Genomic DNA, 13,602 nt, shown 5'->3' with positions numbered 1-13,602 from the left:
TTTCATCTCCCATAGTCAGACACGCCATTTGAGAGCAACTGCTTCAGTGTTCCAGACAGACGTGTCTCCGAAAACTTGTTGAGACAAGGTTCCCTGCCATTTTTATCTTTTACTCGGTACGTGTTGTGCCAGCGCGGCTTCCTGGTCGTAAATGAGACGGTCGTCTGCACAACAGATGCTGAGCGCTGGGCAAGTTTGAACCTGTGCAAAAGGAAGCTGGTAGGGAAGTTACAGCGTGTTCCAGAAACTTTTTGAAATTGAGGGGTTAGGGTTGGAGGCAGTACTCAAGTTGAGGGGGGAAGAAGAGGGATGTCACCCCCCCCGGAAACAAAGAAAGTCTAAATCATCCCCACCCCCTTCCATCCGTTGTGCTGTTTTATCAATGAATTCATCGGCCTATTGAGTAAAACACAGTGAGCGAGGGGGCACACGCAAAAAACCCACCTGACAGTAAAATCCAACCCAACTTTGTCTGCAGGTGCCTGTGTGCCCACTACGGCAAGCCATCAGGGCCAATAATCGGCAGGTGTAGGCTACAATCATTGTGCAGCCCACATGCCAGTATTTGAGTGACACGCAACATCTGCGTATCCATAGCAGGCACGTTGTTTTAGATTTTCGGAAATAAATATGAACAGATGGCTAACTGGTAAAATGCATGTTATTAATCCAAGACAGGTTAAGTGGAGGAAATCTTCCGGCACCCATGGTGGTTTTTTTCATTGAAATGGAATCAGGCACAAAATCATTAAATGACGTAGCACTGTAATCTCAGAGCAAAGGACAACAATTGTGATACATTACTAATGACATCAAACCTGTGGAAAACAATGTATTTTAAAATATGATAACTGGTGATTTATAACTAAGGAGCTCTTTTGTGGTTCATGTGTCTATATTCAACCAACCACTATTGGGATTAAAAGTCAGTCATTTATTCGATACGCAAAATCCCACAGAAGCAGAGATGTACACTTTCCTGAAGCCTGTCAGGATCGGACGAAAGGTTCTGCCCCAACGATGTGAAGTCGTTTAAAGCTGCTCAAGGAGAGTAAAAATCCATTAATCAGTATTTAATTGTTACATAATTGTCTTGGCTATTATTTGCTCTTATCTGGAGCTTAATTAGCCATGCCATGTCATTAGGCCAGGCAGCCATGGCTCACTGTCAATATTGTATTTGCTGAGCGTACACTTGGGCACAGCTAATTCCCACTCCCCAATTCCCACCCTGCAGCCTTATTTGGGGGTTCGGGTTAACGAGGGTTCGGACATTGACGTGGACTGGAGATTTACATGTAGTGTAGGTTGGCTGGGACAGTGCCCCGACTTCGGCCCTCGTTGCGCTCTGTGTACTAATGACTGTGCTGCTCGGCCAGGTCGGGGGGAGATGAAAGCGATGGGAATCGTGTCTCTTGCAAGATGAAGAGGATGAGCAGAGAAGAGATGAGGGTTTAAAAAAACACCCCCTCTTCCCCCTTTCCAAACACCCATCTCGAGCAGTTCTGGTTTAGGAATAAAGCTTTTGGGGCTCAGTTACCTCCTCGTTTGACATCAAGCAGAAGCAGGCTGCCAGGGGCTTCAGGTAAGCGGCGTGCTGAGTTCTTTGGAAAATATCTTGCCGCTCGCTGACTGTTAATCCTCTGTCATCCCAGCAGTGATGATGAACCTGCCCTTAGCGCTGCTTTGCACCCAATAAGGGAGAGCCTGGGGTTATTTTTGTGATTCTGTATTTTTGGCCTGTGGAATGGTGCCACAATAGTTTGAGACCTTGGTTCAAATGTCTGTCTGGGGTTCTCGTTGTGGAGTCAAAATATGTCTTGCAGCCTAGTAGACAATGAACCTAGAAGAACAACCAGGCTTTATTCCAGTATAAAGCAGTTACAGTGGGGCAAAAAAGTGTTTGGCAGCCACCAACTATGTAAGTTGTCCCACTTAAAAAGAGGTCTCTCACACTTCAACTGTGAGAGACAAAATGTAAAACAAGATAATAGAGGGAATCACATCGCATCATTGTATAATGGTGCATAACAGTATTTGGTCAATAGTAAAAGTTCACCTCAATACTTTTTAATGTAACCTTGGTTGTGGGTCTTCATCAGGTTTGCACAGACTGTTGCTGGTATTTTGGTCCATTCTTCCATGTACATCTTCTCAAGAGCTGTGATGTTTTTTTTTATATTCTGTCTGTCCCAGTTGAAGTGTAGCTTTGATGGAAATATCAGACTGCTCTCATCTTTTTAAGTTGGACAGTTTGCACAATCTGTGGTTGGCAAATACTTTGCCCCACTGTATATGGTATGTGAAATATTTTCTGGATTCAGCATTGAAGTCCTGACCATTAAGCATCCAGCCACATAAACTGATACAACAACTACAACAACAACAACACTTATTTCTTGTAAAGCCCAAAATCACATACAGTATGTCTCAAAGGGCTTTGACAGGCACTACAGGTGACACCCCCCACACTTGAGCCAAAAGATTTTTCCTTGTCATGGCGGCATGGTGCAGGAAAGGACACATTGGCATGGCTTCAGAAGTGGGGGTGTCATGATCCGGTACGGCAGGGGCTACTCCGGGTCCGGAGTTGGTCCTGTGTTATTATGTTTCCTTGTTGTTATCTCCTGTGTATGATTGTGTAAAGCTGCCCTGTTCGCGTCTGTTCGCCGCCGGGTCATTGTTTGGTGATGTTTCCCTTGTCCTATCTACCATGTATTAAAGCCCTGTCTCGTGACGTCGTGCGTATGCGTCCTTTTTCCTTGCCATGTCCAGCCATTGTGACAAGGGGGTTTATTACATAAAACAGGGACACGCATCAGAACAGGACTGTCAGATTAAGGACCCGGCACGGAATCGATACAAGAGGGGACATTTATATGCCCACAACAGCTGCACAAAATCAGGTTAACAATGAACAAAACACAACGAAGTTCCAGCAGCCGCAGTGCCCCTTCCAGTGTAAGTCCACAACAATAAAATAAATTTTATTCTAAAGTTATCTTAATGACGTTTTTCCATAGGCTCCAAGGATTCTTCATAAGGCTACAAAGAAACTGGTGGCTGTTGGTCATGTGTCAGTTTTTACATTTACATTATTGGCATAGTTACAGAGTTATAGCAACTCAGGGTCAAGTGTCTGGCCCAGTTAAAAATGATTAATTTGAGAAATGATGCATTTGAATGGTATATGCCAGTGAGCCAGTCACATTTCATCAAAACATCATTTTTTTCTCAGCATGGGGTTCGAGCCTCAGTCCAGCTCATGGTGATGAACAGGTTCCGATTTGGTTTCATGTGGCAACAGGAAGCTGACCCCTCGCCAAATTGGCGCAGGGCTCGCCAGAGGTCTGGGGGACTGTTCTTCCCATGCCTCCTCTTTCTGATTACAGGCCCTGTCTTCCCAGCTTCCTGCCGGCTCTCCACCTGTCCTTGGACGCTATCAGATCAAGGACGGCGGAGGGTCTGGGTGTGCGGCGATTGCGAGCTTGGGATGAGCAGCACAGACTCTCGCAGCCAGAGCGTATCGGTGGCATTCGTACAGGGGGTGCAGTTTGTTCTGATGATATCTCATCTACAGCGTCACGCAGACAGAAGCGGAGTCCCCTGATTCAGTTTTTGCTTACACACACAATCGCCAAACGCGATGTGCTGGAGTCTGCAATCTGGCAGGTTTATATTTATTTCTTTTATTTGGCTGGATCACCTCATTTTTTACCTTTGAGCTGTTTTTTCTTGGTACTGTTCACTTGTTTGTGACGTCAAGCAGAAAAATGAAAAGACAGATGAGCTGCTTACGTGGAAAGGCTTCATCTGTTGCCGTGTCAGGTGGTTATTGTGTCTATTCAATAGGCATGACACCAAATAAACCAGACTGATTTTAAAGAGGGGACTATAGATCGCCTCTCGTGCCCGCCTATCAGACATGCCGCTCCGTGCAGGTCTCATGGAAGCTCGCCTCGGCTTAACAGATAACGAAAAACAAGGAGGCACCCGTGGTTCCTGAGTGTCTGCACCGACCAGCGCCACATAAATACCTCTCATAAAATATTGATATGCCTGTCATCCACGCTTCCAACTCATTTTCCATTAGCTCTGCAAAGAAGAACAAAGTAGCAGAGCAGAAATGGGCATCATGCATGCTTGTCCACGTTTTTCCAACTTCATTATCATAATAGCTGACTGGTCTGAGTAAACACTAATGACTTTAGGGGCTAACTTTAGAGCAGAGAGGTCGCGATTGTGTAAAGGCGCAGGTGAACTGACTTGTACTTGCACTTACACTGCAGACATTGGGCCGAAGTAAGCCGTCGTTTTAATGTGAATGAACACGCCGATCGCCGCAGTATGTGTCTTCGATGGCACCGGCAAATAAGAGGCCGCCTACAAGCTACTGCTCTGTTTACAGGGAAGGAAAGACGTCCAGTTTTACTACCGGCGCAGCTCACTGGGTAAATGAATGAAATTAGTTTTCTGCACCACAAAAAAAAAAACAACCATCTGCCAAGTAATTCAAATAAATCTATTAATCTCTTCAGCTACAACATATGGCGGTGTCAAGGCAGGTCTCATATGTCCTTATCAATTTCTCTCACATACCACAAGGCTTGTTTTTAGAAATATTGATTTTGTTTATTCAGTGGAAATTTTTTTACTGCCCTAACTTGTCTTACTTGTTCAGGGCAAAACTGAGAGGGAAAAAAAAATATTTTTTCACCAAGCCTGAAAAAGCCACAGAGGGAATAGAACAATGTGTTTCATTTTCTCAACAGTTACATACGATAGGTGTAAATATGTGTGTGTGATTTTACCAGCATCATTTATTCAAGAGCTTGGCTCTTTTGTGGGACAATCATGGCGGAGTCGGAGGGATGATGTTGCTGCACCCCCTGGAGCAGCTTGAGGTTGAGGTCCTTGCTTGGCCAAGGGCACAACAGCAACAGCCCATGAAGGGATGTCCCCACAGCAGCAGTCATCGGTGCTGACTCAATTACCCCCTCAAGCCATTTTGCTTCCCTTTCATTTGAAAGTTGTGGTCTTGCATCTCATAAAGTAGTCCTCCTTGGAATATAACTAGTCAGCAAGAGAGACACAGTGCTTCATTTCACGGGAATGAAGGGACAGACTGCAGACTGAGATGTTGTCCCCTGTAAGGTTTAAATGGGATATACAGGGAAACAGCTACAGAAAATTATTGATGAGAAGGATTTGGGTGAAGTCTTCACTGTTCGTCACTTACTGACCACTGCTCCCCGGGCGCCTGTCATGGCTGCCCATTGCTCACCAAGGGTGATGGTTAAAAGCAGAGGACACATTTTGTTGTGTCACCATGTGCTCTGCTGCAGTGTATCACAATGACAATCACTTCACTTCACTATAGGCCACCTTCAAGTACGTCTGACCATTCCTGTCCATCTCCATCCTTCCTTGTTTCTTTCATTTTGACTACAGGACTGGGTCCATGCTAACACTAATGAAATATTGCTAAATTTACATAGTAAATTACATTACATTAATACATTGACATTAGTAAATTACATAATACTAATGGTTTAAATTGCGATGGCCTTAACAAGAAATAGCTTTTCCTTGTTCCTTGAAATTAACACCATCATGGAATGGCTGCCAAATAACTATAAATGAAGATTTTGGTGCGTATATTTTCCAAATAATAAATTTCCAAACTCAAGAAGTATTTCCAAACTCAAGAACTGCTTTGCTTCTTATTGGACTGAAGCATTGATGAGAGTATGACAATAAGACACTGAGAGCATAATCTTTGCATTTTCTACTTAATTTGTCGTACAAGTTGTCCAGTGCAGTGGCTGAATATAATATAGTACAGTAAATGCAGGGTAAGGAGACCTTCCACTCTTCAGAAGAAAAATGCACTTCGCTGTCATACTGCAGCCTCCAGCTGAACCGCACCGCTTCCCTGCAGACAGAAAGGCAAACACTATAAATATTCAACATATTATGCAGCTTGAAAGTTCCTCATTGAAAGCACTGTCAGAAGGGGGCATGCTAAGATGATAGACAAAACATGCAATGACATCAGAAAAGAGGACAATAAAAAAAGCAAAATGTGTTTTAGCATAGTCTTGGCCTGACAGTTGATAGTGAAGTGATTGTCATTGGTGCACACAACGAAAAGTGTCCTCTGCTTTTAAAGCATCACCCTTGGTGAGCAGTGGGCACCCGGGCAGCAGTGTGTGGGGATGGAACTTCCTTACCAACTAGGTCACCACCACTTGAAATCAGTCAGGCAAGTTCACATATGAAATACAAATAAACCAACAAATGAATAATAATATGTTTCAAACTCACTGCTGGTGCTCTACATGCAGTTTTAATAATATTGTTTTGGGTATCTTTTGGGTATTTTAGAGGAAAATAGTTTATTGTATACTGCACAGCAGGGGTTCTCAGCTGTTTCAGCATGAGCTGTGATTGGTTCACTGTGAAAGTAGTGTTTTCTTAAAAGTTTTTTTTTTTTTAAATAGTTATTTTTTAGACCACTGTACGTTGTCCAATGTTCTGATGATCACAGCCAGAAGCTTCTTGTCATGTCTGGTTAAAAACCATATAGAGTCACAGTTATTCTGAGACTGTGAGAGAAAAATGTGAGGCGACATTGGTCAGGTGGTCTTGACAGAATATGCTTGGATAAGGTCATATTCTTTTGCATGAATAGCTTCAGTTTGTTTGCAATCTACTGTGACAAAACACTGCAATATCTGTATTCTGCGGCCAGGCTGCAGGAGGGGCTTGACCGCCCCAGAGGAGGAGTAGCTGGCATAGTTGCTGAATTTTGCAGAACATGGAGGTGCTTCACGCCTCCGTAGCACCACCAATCCCTCCGCATTACCGGCCCGCTGTAAATTGATTTCTCGTGTTGCCACCGCCAATGCCAGCAGGGGATAAGTAGCACCATGTCTAGGAATGCGCTACATATTTGGGTCAATCGATACTAACCAGCATCGAGTGCCGTCCCCACGAGTGATGTCCTTTAGAAAATGTCAGAGTTCCATCAGACCCGCGTCTGCCTGTGAGGGCATCATGTACGAAAAAGGAAAAGAAAATGAAGGAATGAAGTCGGCCCGCCCTCTCGACACACACAGTCACTCGCTGCTGCTTTCAAATCATGCATTCCCATTTTAACCGAATCTTTCTAATCTCTGAACATCACCTACTAATGTTGGATGCATACAAAATGTGTCAGGTGACACGTACGAAACATGACATGCAAAAGACATTTCAGTTGAGTATAATTTTACCTGTTTAGAAATAAAACAGTCGAGCTGTTCCCAGAGGATGGCGTCCAAGGTTAACCAATGTGTACCGATTCATTATGTATTTAAGTAAATCATGATTGTCAAACAGATAGTTAGATCTGTGAAAAAAAAGAACGCAGCAGAATTTAAATCTGCCGTTACACACAACACTTGGCTCCGTATAGCTGCCATGACAAATGAAATTAAGTGCTGCATGCCAACTGCCAAAAAAAAAAAAAAAAAAAGAATAGAGGCAGCTCTTCGTCCACGAACAGCAGGGAACCATTAAAAACAGCAGAAATGGTTCTCGTTCAGCTTTGTGAGATGTGAGGCCACAGGAAAAAAAAAATGCAGGGACAATGTGTTCTAATGAAAATGTGTGGGACGTAACATACTTGGGAAAGGCCAGGCAACTTGTTTATAGCAAGACCAGCCACACACCATGCATCCCTTTCATCTCCACAATGGGCTGCTCGAGTAACGGTGGCCTGAGCTCCTTGCTGTTCTTTTTCTGCAATTAATGGATCAAATTTACAAAGCACAGTCCATACGAGGAGACCTGTGAAGGTAATATCAAATCCTGCTGTAATGTATGACCTGGAGTGTCTGCAACTAGTTGAAAGACAAAACTGGAATGAATTTGCTGAGAAGTAAAGCTAACCCATTTTGCACTTCCTTAAGGCCTGCACCTTGAAAATGGCCTCGTTTTCTCAAGGCAACAAACATAAAGTGGAAATGTCTGGTGAACATAAGGCACCCAGCTACGCACAAGACTTGAGGTCTGAGGCCATAAACAAATAATATTAAGGCTGCTGGTTTGAGGTTTTATGGCCTGGGAAAATGTGAAAAATCTAGAAAATGGTTTATGATGTGAAAGCGAGTCTGTAAATTATAGATTTTGAATACCTCCATTACTAAATGGAGGTATTAAAAATTTAAAAGCTACTAAAAAAAATAAGAATTAAACATTTCTGCAATGAGCAACAATTCTGTTTTGAACAAACTCATACTAATAATTACAATAATAATAATAATATTAATAATAACAATAATAATAAATAATAATAATAATTTATATTATTATGTGTTTGGTTCAAGCTGATTTTTATAATAATAAACCTTCATTATCAATGGCTGGGAAAATAAAATTAATAAATGGAAAGATTGTGACACGACATATGCAGTAATGATAAATATATTTTTTATTTGTTGTGTATAAAATAATTATGCAACATTTATTATTATTGAACATTGCAACCTGTCACAGTTTCATAAGTTCCAAACACACATGCCATATTTATTCCAAGTAGTTGCATACTAACATGAAGATACCCAATATTAAAGAAGGCTGTGTGCAGTGTTGATACATGTTGTTTATAAATGCAATTTTATAAAAAATATATATAAAGCCAGTACCTTAAGGGAGTACCTTTCATCTTTAAAAAAAAGTCAAAGGTCAAACTCTGTCAGCAACGATTTTAACCGTGTAGGAGACTAGCAGAAATGACAGAGAAAATGGTTGAGCTAGAGGAGCGCATCCAAAATTGGAGCGCATCCAAAATGTACATCTGATTAGCGATTCAGAAGAACCGCCTTTCCACCTTCATCAAAGCACCGGCTCATTGGTCAGTCAATAGTTAGGAACATGAGGATAGCGGCACCAGCAAATAAAATCCTGTGTTTTCCTGAAGCCAGAGCAGCCAACATCCACACAAATTTAAAGTGCTGGTGAAAAATGACCGTAGATAACTTTCTGTTTTCCACTCTGTATTAGGTCACGTGATTCACAAACATGGCATTATCTTTCACTGCTGTAGTAGTTCTGTACCAGTTGTATAATGTAATAACACGCCCAGACCACCTCCAGTGTCCAGTGATGAGACCACCAGAGGGATCCTGGTTTCTGGCAATGAGCTTCTGACAAGATGACCCTGTCACGACCGAGGCAGGGCGAGGGAGAATGGCCCCAAAACACCATGCCTGACGCAGAACTGTCTCCACATCTCTGTCTCAGATAGTGATGTCAGTCAAAACCCGTTTTCAGATCCTCGCCGGGACTCGCAGGTCTCAGGGCAGCAGACAGGTCCCAGATTACTGGGGAATATCTCTTCTGGGCGGGTTCTGCGAGCTCTGGAGGGGAACACTGGGAGAACCACAAGCCTCAGGCGGGTTTAAAGGGAGAAGCAATCATCTTCAGTCCGCCTAACATGATTCTCATTCATCTGAGGGAAGCTTGGGAGGCGAGCGATGACCAGATGGCTCAGATGGTGCTGAAAACCCGTGGCCGGCACGGACGTGACAGAACCAGCATGAAATAAATCAGAGGGCCACCTCAGCCACCACCACTGTAACGGCTAAAGCTTCAAGGATCACCCAATGGACCAGTAGCATTATCTTGCACATGCAGTGTAGACCATGACACTGGACTAAAACCTCCGTTGTACCTCCTAACATTGACAGATGCTTTATAAGACACTTTAGACTTTTTCCACCACTAGTCCTGTTGGACTATTTTCTTTCTTGGACAAACCATCACCAAACCTGCACTGACACCACTTGCAAGCTGCACTTGGTGGAGTTTTACCTTGTGTGCAGAAGGGTCAAGTTTGGGGGGTGTCAACTCTAGGGCCTGTAAAAGCCCATTGAGACATACTGTGTGTGATTATGGGCTATATATGGGTTTTTCTTGAAAATTTACAGGTCTAGGCTGAATGGATGGGTCGACGTCCTAGTAAAAGGCATTGCTGTAGCTGTGGCCAGGGATCCACAGTGTTGGAACAGATATGGGAGTCTGGACCTCAAAAGCCATGACCAGACTGAACAATGTATGGACAACAGAGACTCTTCAAAGAGAGAGACCAGACTGAGGACACCTGGATTAGTCTATATTCTGCTATCGTGGCGGACTTCCTCTCCAAAGGGTCGACAGCAGGGCGAAGGGAAGGGCCAGCAAGTGACTGCAAATCTCTTAACCTTTCAGACAAGCAATCATTAGAATCCATTTAAACAAAGATGATCGCTACTTAGCCAACTAATGAACATCACTGAGTATACTAACATGCTTCAGACGCAGGCATCTGCAGTAGCCATCTGCTAAGACCTAACTTTTTTCCCCAAAAAATTATACCACTGCTTAGAAGTGTTGGAATTGTTATAATCTTAATAATTGGCCTAATAGTAGCGGATTAAAGCGCGCAATGAATCAAAAACCATCATGGATGCACACTCATGGATGTACACTTCACAGTCATGCAATCCCCAAACTACACCCATATTTTTTGAAGGCATGTGCATGCAAAGGTGTGTAGATGACCATAATAGGATCCCAATGCTGAGGCATGACTGCACTTTTAAATGAGGCGAACTGACCGCACGTTTCCCGGTACCCGGATTTTGTGTTGTCTGGTGTTTCCTGATTGCCCTGATTGTTTCCATCTGTTCTTTTTATTAGTGAAAGTGAAAGTGAAGTGAATGTCATTGTGTTACACAGCAGCACAGCACATGGTGCACATTACAAAATGTGTCCTCTGCTTTTAACCATCGCCCTTGGTGGTGCAGTGGGAGCCCGGTGGGAACAATGATGGGAGCCCGGGGAGCTGCTTTGCTCAAGGGGACTTTAGTGGCACTTTAGTGGAGTTGTGTATTTGTGTCCTTTCCCTGCCTTGCGTTCCTGACATTAACATTGGTTGAGAATTAACCAAATGTAAAGTGATTCAGCAATTTACCAAGCTTACTACTTTACTCAAATTTAATCAAACCAAAATATAGTACAACGTACAAGTCTTCTAAACCTACTGGTGCTAAGTTATCAAAGAAGACTTGGTCCAATGCTGTCACTCCCAGTATTGCCAAGTGCCTTGAAAAGGCAACTTTCTGTTCAAGTACAGACAAGTAAAAATGGTTAAATATGATGTAAAATGTACTACAGTAACACACTCCTCAGGCAAATGAGATTCAGCGTTCCGGGAGAATTTGAAAAATAACGTCAGACAGGATTTCATTTGGCATTCTGAATAAAATCCGCCCGGTTCATAACAAATGTATAATAAATACATGAGGTGGCCTCTCACAACTGCTGTGAATCTCAGTAGCTTGATCAGCAAAATGCGTTACTACGGTTTATGCTGCTCCAGCGCAATTCACTTTAGGTGCAATCTAAAAGACACTTCAGCACCACAATCCACACCCCTTCTCTCAAATATGTATTTTAAGAGTGCAACGTGAAATTACATTTCAGCCTCCCAGTGTTTTGTCCGACATAACACATCATCCTTTGACAGGGACATTAAGTGCTGTGCTTCCAAAATGACAGCCCTTGAAATTTGATATTCCCATTCAAGCGGGGAGTGAAGCTTTTACATCCGGCCGAGGCTTCGAGGTTTAACTCTCAGTGCCGGGATATGACTAAATCTCGGCCTAGCTGTCTGAGGCGTAAAAGAAGACAGAAAACAATTCAGGTTCTTTCACAAAATTCTCAGGCTCAGCAGACTGCAGGATGGCGGACGGCAGTCCTGGCCATAGGGGAGGTCACTTGCCGGCACAACAGCCGCGTGACACAACCGCCTGACACCAAAAGATGGTGCTGAAATGGTACAATCAGGCAGTGTAGGGTGACAAATGCACACATCTGATTGTTCCCGCCATCACACCAGGGCCTAGCGAGGTTGTAATTATAAAATGAAGCTCCCATCGAGGCGGATCAGCACACCAATTACCTCCAACACTTTACAACGTGTCACCCTGCCGCCGTTCATTTTTCAGAACGAGATCCCCCCACCCACCCACCCAAAAACACCGCACGTTGGCAATACTAAATTTATGGCACAGGAAATGCTCCAGTGACTAAACCCTGTAAAATGTTTATGCACAGCCGCACGAGTGACATGCTCATACATTTCCGAAATGAGTTTGCGAATGGCGATAATTTACTGGACCGCCTCCGTCCACGGGATGCTGGGCAGGAAAGTGCCGTTTGAGACTATGAGGGAATCCACTGCCTGAAACAGGACGCAGTGGTTTGGCGGGAACATTTTACTGGGGCGTTTTGCCGACTGCGCAGAGCAGAAAACCTATTGAGCGACACCGCAGCCTTCTGTGGCCGCGTGTTCAGAGAACACCACAGAGAAACAGAATCCTACTCCAACCACGTCTGTAGGCGGGGCCACGACTCGGCCAATGCCGGGAGGACGCGCTCTGCATGCGGGACGCAACAGCCTTCTACATCTGACATCTTGCTCCTCAGGTTTCTTTTGTAATGGCTGCTATTGACAAAAGTTCATGTTCTGAATGGCGACACTCTCATCGTTTTCTCCCATTGGGGGTTGCTACAGCGGATCTTTTGGCTAAAGTTTTATGCCAGATACCCTTCCTGATGCCACCGACACACAAAGAACGCACTGTCACATGGGTTAATGGTCACGTGCTAATATTTGTTATTTAATATTGATTTGTGGATACTTTTGCTCCCTTCAATGTTAATTTGATATAGGCCAACATTAGAAACATGTCTTCCACAATGTACTAGACCCTAAAAAACAAAAAAACAATCCAAGATCACAAGATACTACAGCCAGGTATGAAATGGATCATTTTTTAAAATGAAACTACACTTACAAATGCATTCTGGCATAAATATTGTCTGCACATATACTGTCACGGTTTACTTTTTTATTACCTATGGATACATAATGGTTGGTTATCATTGCAAAATTATGTATTATGTGCCAGACATTTAATCACATAAACATTGACAACGAAACAACAACATTTGGCAATATTTCGTGGAATGATGATTACATCTTAATTTCTAAATGTCAGAACTGGTAACCTACATTATTAACCTGCAGCACACAAATGTCTTAACACAAATGATGTTGACTTCACAAAACTTTCCTGCCATTTATATGAGCGGTGTGAGCAGTATGCTTTTTGGGAGGGTTTCCTTCCTTAATAAAGGAAGAAATTATTTTTCTTCCCCATCAATATTTTTTAAGCATATGTTTGCAAATATAAATTACAAACAAAGAAAGCTGAGGCAAGTTTGCCCCGGAATGATTTTCTAGCAGAAGCCCTGGCGGCCACCTGCGGATGCTTCCACAGAATCAGCTGGAATACAGCAAGTATAAATCAACTGCCAAAGGTCCATTGATGTCAGGGAAATAAATTGCCCTTGCCTATGTTTTCAGAGAAAACTAATTTTCCTCACCCCAGTAATAAACTACATGGTACTTTGGCCTTGCTGGAAGCTTGCCCATCAGACCCCAGAGCTGTGTACCTCATTTGTCTTGACAAATGGATTTATTCAATAACAGGCCTTCTCTTTAACCCG

The sequence above is a fragment of the Denticeps clupeoides genome, chromosome 14 (assembly GCF_900700375.1).
Source record: "Denticeps clupeoides chromosome 14, fDenClu1.1, whole genome shotgun sequence".
Lineage (NCBI taxonomy): Eukaryota > Metazoa > Chordata > Actinopteri > Clupeiformes > Denticipitidae > Denticeps > Denticeps clupeoides.
The sequence above is the reverse complement of the archived record's forward strand: the minus strand, read 5'-3'. Positions refer to the sequence as shown.